Source organism: Heptranchias perlo, unplaced genomic scaffold, assembly GCF_035084215.1.
Source record: "Heptranchias perlo isolate sHepPer1 unplaced genomic scaffold, sHepPer1.hap1 HAP1_SCAFFOLD_181, whole genome shotgun sequence".
Taxonomy (NCBI): Eukaryota; Metazoa; Chordata; class Chondrichthyes; order Hexanchiformes; family Hexanchidae; genus Heptranchias; species Heptranchias perlo.
Window position 1 is genome coordinate 522501 of NW_027139088.1, and position 13825 is coordinate 536325.

The following is a 13825-nucleotide window of genomic DNA, read 5'->3' on the forward strand; positions in this document are numbered from 1 at the left end:
ATATACAGTCTCCAGTACTGTATGTGGGAGTTGAATTCATCCTATATATGCAGTTACTCATACTGCATGTGATTGTGGGATTCATTCTGTATATACAGTCTCCAGTACTGTATGTGGGAGTTGAATTCATCCTATATATGCAGTTACTCATACTGCATGTTAGTGTGGGATTCATACTGTACCTGTCAGTCTCTGGCACTGTGTGTGAGTGTGGGATTAACTGTATGTCTGTCAGTCTCTTGTACTGTATGTGAGTTTGGGATTCGTTCTGCATCTGTGAGAGTTGGAGTCATTCTGTGTCTGTGTGTCTCTGGTACTATCTCTGAATGTGAGATTCATTCTGTATCTGTACGTAATTATTCTCTCAGATTAAATTATGGTGTTCAATATTGCAGCTTTTATATCTCAATGTTTAAATAGTTTTACTCCTTGTTTAATTGGTAAATATGGACATACTTTCGGATTTGATGCTGGAGGTTTTAACCAGATTATTTGTGTGCTTTTTGGAGTACTATTAAATCTGTATCTCTCTGAGTACTGTTGTGGATGATAATGTATCTTTAAAACTGATAAGGTGACATTTTTGAATTGGTATGTAATGTGTAGATCAGTCTGTAGAAATGGAATTGATACCGTATCTTTCAGTCTAATATTGTATGAGATTTTTGGACTGGTATGTAATGTGTATCTCAGTCTGCACTAATAGAATTGATACTCTATCTTTAAATCTCATTCTACGAGTTCATTCTGAACAGGTATCTAATTTGTCTCTAAGGTTTACTATCTTTCAATATTTCTCAATCTGATACTCTGCCTGAGTTTTGGACTTGTGTGCAATTTGTATCATATGATACACATTTCGAATGGATATTCCATGGATTAAAGTCATGTGTGTGAGAGTTCTGGGCTAGTATTCAATTTGAATTTCGGGGTACATTATTGGGATTCATTCTGTACCTTTGAATCGGGTACCATGTGTGATTTCTATCTGGTATTTAATTCGTAGCTAATGTTGCTCTGTTGTGAGATTGACACAGTGCCTTTCACTCTGAGCGTGTGATTTTGGACTGGGATTTTTGTATCTACCTGTCAGTGGGACTGAGTTAGGGGGAAATGGAACATTGTCTGCCTCACCTACTCTGCTTGACTGTTGGATTGAAAATGTGTCTCTGGAAATTGTGATCATTGTGGGACTGACTACTCCTGCTGTCTGAGACTGTGGAACTGATGACCTGCCTGTGTCTCTGTGCTCTGTGAGTGATAATATACTTACTGTGTGTGAGAAGGAGCTGGCTGTACTGTTCCTTCTGCCTCGGGTGGAGGAAGCATCACATTTATTCTGGATCGTTCAAGGGTTTGCCTGGAGAAAGAAAATGATCTCTTGTTACTCAGGAACAGGTGAGGTAGAAAAGACAGAAGTGATCAGTTTAATATCTCTGTTAGTGATCATTTTGAATATCCACAAATGAAATCCAGTGATACAAACAGTGTCAGTGTCTGACTCCACTGCAGTACTGCAGCACTCCGCTTCTGCATACCAGGTGTGTTGGGCTGTTTTACAACAATTTAATAACATCCAGACACGGCCCAACCCCTGCACCGATCCATGAATGGGACTACCCGATGTAGCAGGGACCTTTGTACAGGTCAGGTTTCTAATCCCCTCTCCCATGGGACTAACCGTTCAACCGAAACCAAACAGCCGCTGTTTAAAATGTGTCCTTCACACTTCTCACCTGATGCCTGCAATAGATGCTCTTTGTATAACTCCCCACATCCTTACTGTCCGGCTCTGTTTCCACTCTTCACTGTCCAATAACAATAAACAGGGTAAGGCTGGAACTAAACCAGGACCATTCACTACTGGTTTGGGGATAGAAAGCAGCAATGATTTTAATAGCAGGTCCTTCCCATTCTCTCTCCCTTCCCCTGGACACACCCTGTCCACACACAGTCCGAGAATGACCTCTCCCTTCCCCCCTCTCACTCCATGTTCCGGGACCAGTTCCTGATCCACTCCGCCTCTTACAAACAGCCCCCGGACTCCCCCTGACCTTCCCCCGGACTCAATGCCGATGTCTGAGCCCATCTGCGGACACGGTCCCGAAGCGATGATCTGCTGTAACGAGGCTGCTCTTTGCTCCCTTCCCCCGGGGGCCGTGATCTCTCCTTTCCCGGCTGTTTCAAACCATCTTCTTCCGCTCACTGAGGGAATGGCGCCCACAATTCCCAATCCAAAAATCGATGGAAACTTTCCCCAATTGGAATTTTTCCGAGTCTGAGCAAAGGAAGTGGGACTGGGGGAAAGGTCAGAGGGAATGGGGTCCACAGGCAGTGCAGGAACAGGCAGCAGAATGGGAAACAGATGGGATTCCATCAGTGCCTAACGCTGGAATCCAGACTGACTTTACAATCTCCAACTATTAAACTAGATGTTTCCATCCCTGCTGTTTCTCTCGGGGTCTTTTGATGGTAAAGAGCCTTTCAGAGATAAAGTGAGCGGCTGTGAAATCAGACAATGGATTCTCTTCATTAATGGCCCCTATAATGTGTGACTGAGAGAGGATTTCTCAAACCAATCCTGGAGAAACATGGGAGGAAAGTGGGAGTCGGTGTATTTGCTGGGACCGTGTAGGGTTAATATCAGGCAGCAACAGTCGCAGATTAATTTAACCGGAGTGAAACTGTAGGTCACTGAGAGTAATATCGAACAGCCCTGAGCTCCCAAACTGCAGATAGTACAACAGGCATTAGAGGGTTAAATGTGACCCAATATTTCTGTCCCTCTCTGTACTGTCCCTGAGTGTGGGATTAATAGTGTTTCTGACCCTTGTACAATATCAGTGAGAGATGAGATTGCATCTTTTGTCTCTCCAACGCGATCTTTCTCGATAAAACAGCAACTTTACAGGTCAGTCTGGAACTAATACTGTTAACGTCTGTCTGTCACTGTGTCTCACCGCTCTCTCTGTCTCTCTCACCATGTCTGCCTCCCTCTCTCTCTCTGGTGCTGTATATGAAGGTGGATACTGCTATTGAGCGTGATTTGGACACAGATAGGAAATGTAAGACTGATACTGTCTCTCTCTCTCTCTCTCTATTGCTGGACATGAAAGTGGGATACTGTCTGATATAAAATAGAGAGAATGAGATGTCCGGGCCGGGCCTCACTGTAACTGGGGATGTATTCGGCTCCAGTCCCAGTTCATGGTTATAATCTTTTCACAGATTCAGGGCGAGAGTCTCTGTGAGACGGTAACACTGGCGGAGAAACTCCGCGTCATAACTCAAACCCCAACACATGAGATTCTCCAAAGAAGCTGGAATAAGGTGTTTGTAAAACGCTGAACCCGTCTGGGAGGTGATGTGTGGGGAGATTGAACAGGGAAACAGAGTTGACTTGTTATTGAACGGACTGTATTTCGGCAGGAATATTAACGATTTCTCTTTGTAACGGGGCTTATTTGAAAGCTTCGGGTTTTGGGAATCCTTGAATATGAAGCCCGGGTCTGTCAGGGTTTGTGCGGAGCGCTGAGGTTCGGTTCTATTATCGATAAACGGTTTGAAACTGTCGGATGGAGAGAACTGGAGATGGTGTTGGAAGATCAGAGGCCGCTCTCCGCTCTGTCACTCTTACTGTCTCCTCCCCTCCCGATTTCTCTGTTTAATCCCCCAAATGGAACTAAAGCGGGTCGGTGGACTCTAAACACGGTTTACTCGTTAACAGGACGAAAGGCGAGTAATGTTCCTGATCTCCTGGGCACCAGGCAATTCACTGTTATTTGTTTCTGTACAGAGTTACATTTCAGTGATTCCCCAGTGAGTTTGATGCGTTATGTAAATAATCCAACAAAATAGAACAGAAACGGAGCGAAGCGCTGAATCCCACAGATGTAGAAAGGTTAGTCGAGCAGTTCTGGTGATTCTTTACGAGCCCAGCATGGCAAGTAGTTTAAATAAATACAAGAAATCTGGTGATGTGTGGGTTGGGGTCTATAAGTCACCGTTCAAAGTCCCGGACTGTGGTCACTGCCCCGACTCCAGTCCCATTAATACCTCATCTCGTCCACAACGAGACAAAAGCAGCTCAAAGCCACACTGGTAGCGTGATATCAGCGTCTCCCTTCAGACAGTAACCAGTCCTTTCACAGATACAGAGGGTGGCTCTGAAAAGAGCCTTTACATCGAGTCACATTGAAACTACAGTACAGAAACAGGCCATTCGGCTCAACTAGTCCATGCCGGCGTTTATGCTGCTCATGAGCCTCCTCCTTCCTTACTTCATCTAACCCTATCGGCATATCCTTCTATTCCTTTCTCCCTCATGTGCTGTTCTATCTTCCCCTTAAATGCCCCGATGTTATTTGCCTCAGCTGCTCCTCTTAGTTGCAACTTCCACATTCTAACGACTCTCTGGGTAAAGCAATTTCTCCTGAATTCCCTATTTGATTAATTAGCGACTATTTTATATTTATTACCTGAAGTTTTGGACTCCCCACAAGTGGAAACATTTTCTCTACATCTATCCGAACAAACCCTATCATTATCTTAAAAACCTCGATCAGATCAACCCTCAGCCTTCTCTTTTCGAGTGAAACGAGACCCAGTCTGTTCAGTCTTTCCTGATAAGAATATCCTCTCATTTCTGGTATCATCCTTGTGAATCTTGTTTGCACCTTCTCCAATGCCCCTTTGTCTATAATATGGAGACGAGACCTGTTCACAGTATTCCAAGTCTGGTCTAAACAAGGTTCTATACAAGTTTAACATAACTTCTTTGCTTTTCAACTCTATCCCTCTAGAAATGAATCCTAGTGTTTGAATTGTCTTTTTATGACCTGATTAACCTGGGACGTTACTTTTAGTAATTTGTGTATCTGTACCACTAGATCCCTTTGCTCCTCTATCCCGTTTAGACTCTTATTATCCAAGCAGTGTGTGACCTCCTGATTCTTCATTCTGCAAGTTTATTAATGCCCTCTTGCATTCTGATGCTTTCTTCCTTTGTATTAACTAAATCCCCCAAGTTGGTGTCGTCCACAAATTTTGGAATTGTACTTCCGATTCCCGAATCCAAATCGTTAATGTAAATTGTGAAGAACAGTGGTCCCAGCAACTGGAACTCCAATTCCCACCTTTTGCCAGTCTGAGTAGCGACTCTTCACCTCTATTCTCGGCTTTCAGTTTTGTAGCCAACTTACTATCCATTCTTTCACCTGACCTGACTCCACGTGCTCTGAACTTAGCCATGAGTCTACAATGTGGTACATTATAGAAGGCCTTCGGAAAATCCAAATATATCACATCTACTGCATTAAACTTGTCTACACTTTCTGTTCCTTATTCAAAGATTTCAATCAGGTTGGTCCTGTCCTTTGGGTTATCAGATTAAGCCTTGGCCGGTTTACTTGCTCTTGAAGCTCACAATGCTGGTTTTCTTCGGCAGCAGCACGGCCTGGATATCAGACAACACCTTGAGCGATGGTCACCCGTCCCAGCAGCTTGTTGAGCTCCTCGTCGTTGCGGATGGCCAGCTGCAGGTGTCTGGGGATGATGCGGGTCTTCTTGTTTGTCCCGGGCCGCGTTGCCGGGCAGCTCGAGGATTTCAGCCGTCAGATACTCGATGCACAGCAGCCAGATAGACCGGGGCTCCGGCACCCACACGTTCAGCATAGTTCCCCTTTCGCAGGAGCCTGTGAACACGGCTCATGGGCAACTGCAGTCCGCCCCGGGATGAGCGAGACTTGGCCTTGGACCGAGCTTTACCGCCGGTTTTTCCTCTTCCAGACATTTCCACAATCTCACAAACACTTTCACAAAGAATGAAGAAATCCTCCCGCACTCGCCCTTCTTCTACCTTCTGGAGGAGTACAGTGGGGGCACTTGTGATGGGTCTCTCTCAGAGTGTTTACACTGCCCGCTCACCCTCACTGATATTCTATCTTTGAACTGCTGTAATATTGTCCTTTAGTAATATTGCTGCTCCTCCTCCTTTCCCTATTTCCCTGTCCTTTCTAAAGATCTTATAGACTTGAATATTAAGCTGCCATTCCTGTCCAGTTGGTGGTCAGGTCTCTGTAATGATTTAATGTAATTATTTAACTTTACTCAATGGCTGATGTGAGCTGTGGTAAAATGTATTTCCAGCTGGTCAAGTATTGCAGGTATCGACTGTCTCTTCAGTCCGATATCAGGTGAAGAATTACTGGCTGGTGTGGAATTTCCATTGATTGGGGGTTGGCGAAATCGACTGGGCGGAAACAGGAACTGCAACAGAGCGAGAAAGGATCCGTCAGAAACCAGTTCAAATGAAGAACAAAATCCAACAGCCTGCAGTGTCTGTTCAGGATCTGATGTTTGGGAACTATTTTATTGTTGATTATTTTCAGCGATGGTGGTGTAGCGGTGAGCATAGCTGCCTTCCAAGCAGTTGACCCGGGTTCGATTCCTGGCTGTCGCAATTAAGTGTTCTTATTAGTTTATTTCCTTCAGAAACTCTTATGTTTATAATTGAATTTGATGCAGTTCAGTTGGATATTGTTTCCAAAACATAATCGGGTGTAATTATAGTAAAATATTTTCAACCTTCATTTCTTTTCCCTATAGAAGGAAAAGAGGAAAAACATGCTGGAAATACTGAGTTACCAAGGGTCTAATGAGAGTGAGGAAGGGAAATGATATGTTCGCCTTGATTGTCAGGGTGTTGGAATATAAGAGTAAGGAGGTCGTACTGCAATTGTAGTATGAGGAAATATTGTGTAAAATTGGCCAATATCTGGTGGAGTTTAGAAGAATGAGAGGTGATCGCATTGAAATGTATAAAATTCTTAGACGGCTTGACAGGGTAGATGCTGAGAGTCTGATTCCCCTGGCTGGAGAGTCAAGAACTAGAGCTCATCGTCTCAAGATAAGGGGTCGGCCATTTAGGACCGACATGAGGAAACATTTCTTCACTCAAAGGATTGTGAATCTTTGGAATTCTCTGCACCCCAGAGGGCTGTGGATGCTCAGTCGTTGAGTTATATTCAAAGCTGAGATCGATAGATTTTAAGAGAGCAACATGCATTATAAAGAGTTGGACGACCATGCATTATAAACAGTGAGAGCACCATGCATTATAAAAGTGAGAGCACCATGCATTGTTATCAGTGAGAGCACCATGCATTTAAAAAAGTGAGAGCACCATGCATGACAAACAGTGAGAGCAGCATTGATTATGAACAGTGATACCAATATGCATTTTAAACAGTTAGAGCACCGTGCATTATAAACAGTGAGAGCACCGTGCATTATAAACAGTGAGAGCAACATGCATTATAAACAGTGAGAGCACCATGCATTATAACCAGTGAGAGCACCATGCATTATAATCAGTGAGAGCAGCATTGATTATGAACAGTGAGACCAATATGCATTTTAAACAGTTAGAGCACCGTGCATTATAAACAGTGAGAGCACCATGCATTATAAACAGTGAGAGCAACATGCATTATAAACAGTGAGAGCACCATGCATTATAACCAGTGAGAGCACCATGCATTATAATCAGTGAGAGCAGCATTGATTATGAACAGTGAGACCAATATGCATTTTATACAGTGAGAGCACCATGCATTATAAACAGTGAGAGCACCATGCATTATAATCAGTGAGAGCAGCATTGATTATGAACAGTGAGACCAATATGCATTTTATACAGTGAGAGCACCATGCATTATAAACAGTGAGAGAACCATGCATTATAAACAGTGAGAGAACCATGCATTGCAAACAGTGAGATCAGCATTGATTATGAACAGTGAGACCACGATGCATTTAAAACAGTGAGAGCACCGTGCATTTAAAACAGTGAGAGCACCATGCATTATAAACAGTGAGAGCACCATGCATTATAAGCAGAGAGAGCACCATGCATTGTAAACAGTGAGAGCACCATGCATTTTAAACAGTGAGAGCACCACGCATGATAAACAGTGAGAGCACCATGCACGATCAACAGTGAGAGCACCGTGCACGATAAACAGTGAGAGCACCATGCATTATAAACAGTGAGAGCACCATGCATTATATACAGTGAGTGCACCATGCATTACAAGCAGTGAGAGCACTATGCACATTAAACAGTGAGAGCACCATGCATTATAAACTGTCAGAACACCATGCATTATAAACAGTAGGAGCACAATGCGTTATAAACAGTGAGAGCACCATGCATTATAAACAGTGAGAGCACTGTGCATTATAAGCAGTGAGAGCACAAAGCATTATAAACAGTGAGAGCACAATGCATTGAATGCAGTGAGAGCAACATGCATGATAAACAGTGAGAGCAACGTGTATTATAAACAGTGAGAGCACCATGCATTATAAACAATGAGAGCAACGTGCATTATAAACAGTGAGAGCACCATGCACATTAAACAGTGAGAGCACCATGCATTATAAACTGTCAGAACACCATGCATTATAAACAGTAGGAGCACAATGCATTATAAACAGTGAGAGCACCATGCATTATAAACAGTGAGAGCACTGTGCATTATAAGCAGTGAGAGCACAAAGCATTATAAACAGTGAGAGCACAATGCATTGAATGCAGTGAGAGCAACATGCATGATAAACAGTGAGAGCAACGTGTATTATAAACAGTGAGAGCACCATGCATTATAAACAATGAGAGCAACGTGCATTATAAACAGTGAGAGCACCATGCACATTAAACAGTGAGAGCACCATGCATTATAAACTGTCAGAACACCATGCATTATAAACAGTAGGAGCACAATGCATTATAAACAGTGAGAGCACCATGCATTATAAACAGTGAGAGCACTGTGCATTATAAGCAGTGAGAGCACAAAGCATTATAAACAGTGAGAGCACAATGCATTGAATGCAGTGAGAGCAACATGCATGATAAACAGTGAGAGCAACGTGTATTATAAACAGTGAGAGCACCTTGCATTATAAACAATGAGAGCAACGTGCATTATAAACAGTGAGAGCACCATGCATTATAAACAGTGAGAGCACCATGCATTATAAACAGTGAGAGCAACATGCATTATAAACAGTGAGAGCACCATGCATTATAACCAGTGAGAGCACCATGCATTATAATCAGTGAGAGCAGCATTGATTATGAAGAGTGAGACCAATATGCATTATAAACAGTGAGAGCACCATGCATTATAAACAGTAAGAGCACCATGCATTATAAACAGTGAGAGAACCATGCATTGCAAACAGTGAGAGCATCATTGATTATGAACAGTGAGACCACGATGCATTTAAAACAGTGAGAGCACCATGCATTTAAAACAATGAGAGCACCATGCATTATAAGCAGAGAGAGCACCATGCATTGTAAACAGTGAGAGCACCATGCATTTTAAACAGTGAGAGCACCATGCATTATAAGCAGAGAGAGCACCATGCATTGTAAACAGTGAGAGCACCATGCATTTTAAACAGTGAGAGCACCATGCATTTTAAACAGTGAGAGCACCACGCATGATAAACAGTGAGAGCACCACGCATGATAAACAGTGAGAGCACTGTGCACGATAAACAGTGAGAGCACCGTGCACGATAAACAATGAGAGCACCATGCATTATAAACAGTGAGAGCACCATGCATTATATACAGTGAGTGCACCATGCATTGCAAGCAGTGAGAGCACTATGCACATTAAACAGTGAGAGCACCATGCATTATAAACTGTCAGAACACCATGCATTATAAACAGTAGGAGCACAATGCATTATAAACAGTGAGAGCACCATGCATTATAAACAGTGAGAGCACTGTGCATTATAAGCAGTGAGAGCAACATGCATGATAAACAGTGAGAGCACAATGCATTGAATGCAGTGAGAGCAACATGCATGATAAACAGTGAGAGCAACGTGTATTATAAACAGTGAGAGCACCATGCATTATAAACAGTGAGAGCAACGTGCATTATAAACAGTGAGAGCACCATGCATTATAAACAGTGAGAGCACCATGCATTATATACAGTGAGTGAACCATGCCTTATAAGCAGTGAGAGCACTATGCACATTAAACAGTGAGAGCACCATGCATTATAAACAGTGAGATACCAAGCATTATAGACAGTGAGAGCACGATGCATTTTAAACAGTGAGAGGACCATGCATTTCAACCAGTGAGAGCACCATGCATTATAAACAGTGAGAGCGCCATGCATTATAAACAGTGAGAGCACAATGCATTGAATGCAGTGAGAGCAACATGCATGATAAACAGTGAGAGCAACGTGTATTATAAACAGTGAGAGCACCATGCATTATAAACAATGAGAGCAACGTGCATTATAAACAGTGAGAGCACCATGCACATTAAACAGTGAGAGCACCATGCATTATAAACTGTCAGAACACCATGCATTATAAACAGTAGGAGCACAATGCATTATAAACAGTGAGAGCACCATGCATTATAAACAGTGAGAGCACTGTGCATTATAAGCAGTGAGAGCACAAAGCATTATAAACAGTGAGAGCACAATGCATTGAATGCAGTGAGAGCAACATGCATGATAAACAGTGAGAGCAACGTGTATTATAAACAGTGAGAGCACCATGCATTATAAACAATGAGAGCAACGTGCATTATAAACAGTGAGAGCACCATGCACATTAAACAGTGAGAGCACCATGCATTATAAACTGTCAGAACACCATGCATTATAAACAGTAGGAGCACAATGCATTATAAACAGTGAGAGCACCATGCATTATAAACAGTGAGAGCACTGTGCATTATAAGCAGTGAGAGCACAAAGCATTATAAACAGTGAGAGCACAATGCATTGAATGCAGTGAGAGCAACATGCATGATAAACAGTGAGAGCAACGTGTATTATAAACAGTGAGAGCACCTTGCATTATAAACAATGAGAGCAACGTGCATTATAAACAGTGAGAGCACCATGCATTATAAACAGTGAGAGCACCATGCATTATAAACAGTGAGAGCAACATGCATTATAAACAGTGAGAGCACCATGCATTATAACCAGTGAGAGCACCATGCATTATAATCAGTGAGAGCAGCATTGATTATGAAGAGTGAGACCAATATGCATTATAAACAGTGAGAGCACCATGCATTATAAACAGTAAGAGCACCATGCATTATAAACAGTGAGAGAACCATGCATTGCAAACAGTGAGAGCATCATTGATTATGAACAGTGAGACCACGATGCATTTAAAACAGTGAGAGCACCATGCATTTAAAACAATGAGAGCACCATGCATTATAAGCAGAGAGAGCACCATGCATTGTAAACAGTGAGAGCACCATGCATTTTAAACAGTGAGAGCACCATGCATTATAAGCAGAGAGAGCACCATGCATTGTAAACAGTGAGAGCACCATGCATTTTAAACAGTGAGAGCACCATGCATTTTAAACAGTGAGAGCACCACGCATGATAAACAGTGAGAGCACCACGCATGATAAACAGTGAGAGCACTGTGCACGATAAACAGTGAGAGCACCGTGCACGATAAACAATGAGAGCACCATGCATTATAAACAGTGAGAGCACCATGCATTATATACAGTGAGTGCACCATGCATTGCAAGCAGTGAGAGCACTATGCACATTAAACAGTGAGAGCACCATGCATTATAAACTGTCAGAACACCATGCATTATAAACAGTAGGAGCACAATGCATTATAAACAGTGAGAGCACCATGCATTATAAACAGTGAGAGCACTGTGCATTATAAGCAGTGAGAGCAACATGCATGATAAACAGTGAGAGCACAATGCATTGAATGCAGTGAGAGCAACATGCATGATAAACAGTGAGAGCAACGTGTATTATAAACAGTGAGAGCACCATGCATTATAAACAGTGAGAGCAACGTGCATTATAAACAGTGAGAGCACCATGCATTATAAACAGTGAGAGCACCATGCATTATATACAGTGAGTGAACCATGCCTTATAAGCAGTGAGAGCACTATGCACATTAAACAGTGAGAGCACCATGCATTATAAACAGTGAGATACCAAGCATTATAGACAGTGAGAGCACGATGCATTTTAAACAGTGAGAGGACCATGCATTTCAACCAGTGAGAGCACCATGCATTATAAACAGTGAGAGCGCCATGCATTATAAACAGTGAGAGCGCCATGCATTATAAACAGTGAGAGTACCATGCATTATAAACAGTGAGAGCACTGTGCATTATAAGCAGTGAGAGCACAAAGCATTATAAACAGTGAGAGCACAATGCATTGAATGCAGTGAGAGCAACATGCATGATAAACAGTGAGAGCAACGTGTATTATAAACAGTGAGAGCACCATGCATTATAAACAATGAGAGCAACGTGCATTATAAACAGTGAGAGCACCATGCACATGAAACAGTGAGAGCACCATGCATTATAAACTGTCAGAACACCATGCATTATAAACAGTAGGAGCACAATGCATTATAAACAGTGAGAGCACCATGCATTATAAACAGTGAGAGCACTGTGCATTATAAGCAGTGAGAGCACAAAGCATTATAAACAGTGAGAGCACAATGCATTGAATGCAGTGAGAGCAACATGCATGATAAACAGTGAGAGCAACGTGTATTATAAACAGTGAGAGCACCATGCATTATAAACAATGAGAGCAACGTGCATTATAAACAGTGAGAGCACCATGCATTATAAACAGTGAGAGCACCATGCATTATAAACAGTGAGAGCAACATGCATTATAAACAGTGAGAGCACCATGCATTATATACAGTGAGTGCACCATGCATTGCAAGCAGTGAGAGCACTATGCACATTAAACAGTGAGAGCACCATGCATTATAAACTGTCAGAACACCATGCATTATAAACAGTAGGAGCACAATGCATTATAAACAGTGAGAGCACCATGCATTATAAACAGTGAGAGCACTGTGCATTATAAGCAGTGAGAGCAACATGCATGATAAACAGTGAGAGCACAATGCATTGAATGCAGTGAGAGCAACATGCATGATAAACAGTGAGAGCAACGTGTATTATAAACAGTGAGAGCACCATGCATTATAAACAGTGAGAGCAACGTGCATTATAAACAGTGAGAGCACCATGCATTATAAACAGTGAGAGCACCATGCATTATATACAGTGAGTGAACCATGCCTTATAAGCAGTGAGAGCACTATGCACATTAAACAGTGAGAGCACCATGCATTATAAACAGTGAGATACCAAGCATTATAGACAGTGAGAGCACGATGCATTTTAAACAGTGAGAGGACCATGCATTTCAACCAGTGAGAGCACCATGCATTATAAACAGTGAGAGCGCCATGCATTATAAACAGTGAGAGCGCCATGCATTATAAACAGTGAGAGCACTATGCACATTAAACAGTGAGAGCACCATGCATTATAAACAGTGAGATACCAAGCATTATAGACAGTGAGAGCACGATGCATTTTAAACAGTGAGAGGACAATGCATTTCAACCAGTGAGAGCACCATGCATTATAAACAGTGAGAGCGCCATGCATTATAAACAGTGAGAGCGCCATGCATTATAAACAGTGAGAGCGCCATGCATTATAAACAGTGAGAGCGCCATGCATTATAAGCAGTGAGAGCACCATGCATTTTAAACAGTGAGAGGACCATGCATTATCAACAGTGAGAGACCAATGCATTTTAAACAGTGAGAGCACCATGCATTACAAACAGTGAGAGGAGCATTGATTATGAACAGTGAGACCAATATGCATTATAAACAGTGAGAGCACCTTGCATTAGAAACAGTGGGA

The 13825-nt window shown here is 42.4% G+C and overlaps 1 non-coding gene across 1 annotated transcript; it reads left to right on the forward strand.

The window, feature by feature from the left end:
- The first annotated feature begins 6388 nt into the window (after window positions 1-6388).
- trnag-ucc (transfer RNA glycine (anticodon UCC)) lies at window positions 6389-6460 on the forward strand. Its single transcript has one exon. It is a non-coding gene; the product is annotated as a tRNA-Gly (tRNA).
- Window positions 6461-13825: the final 7365 nt, after the last annotated feature.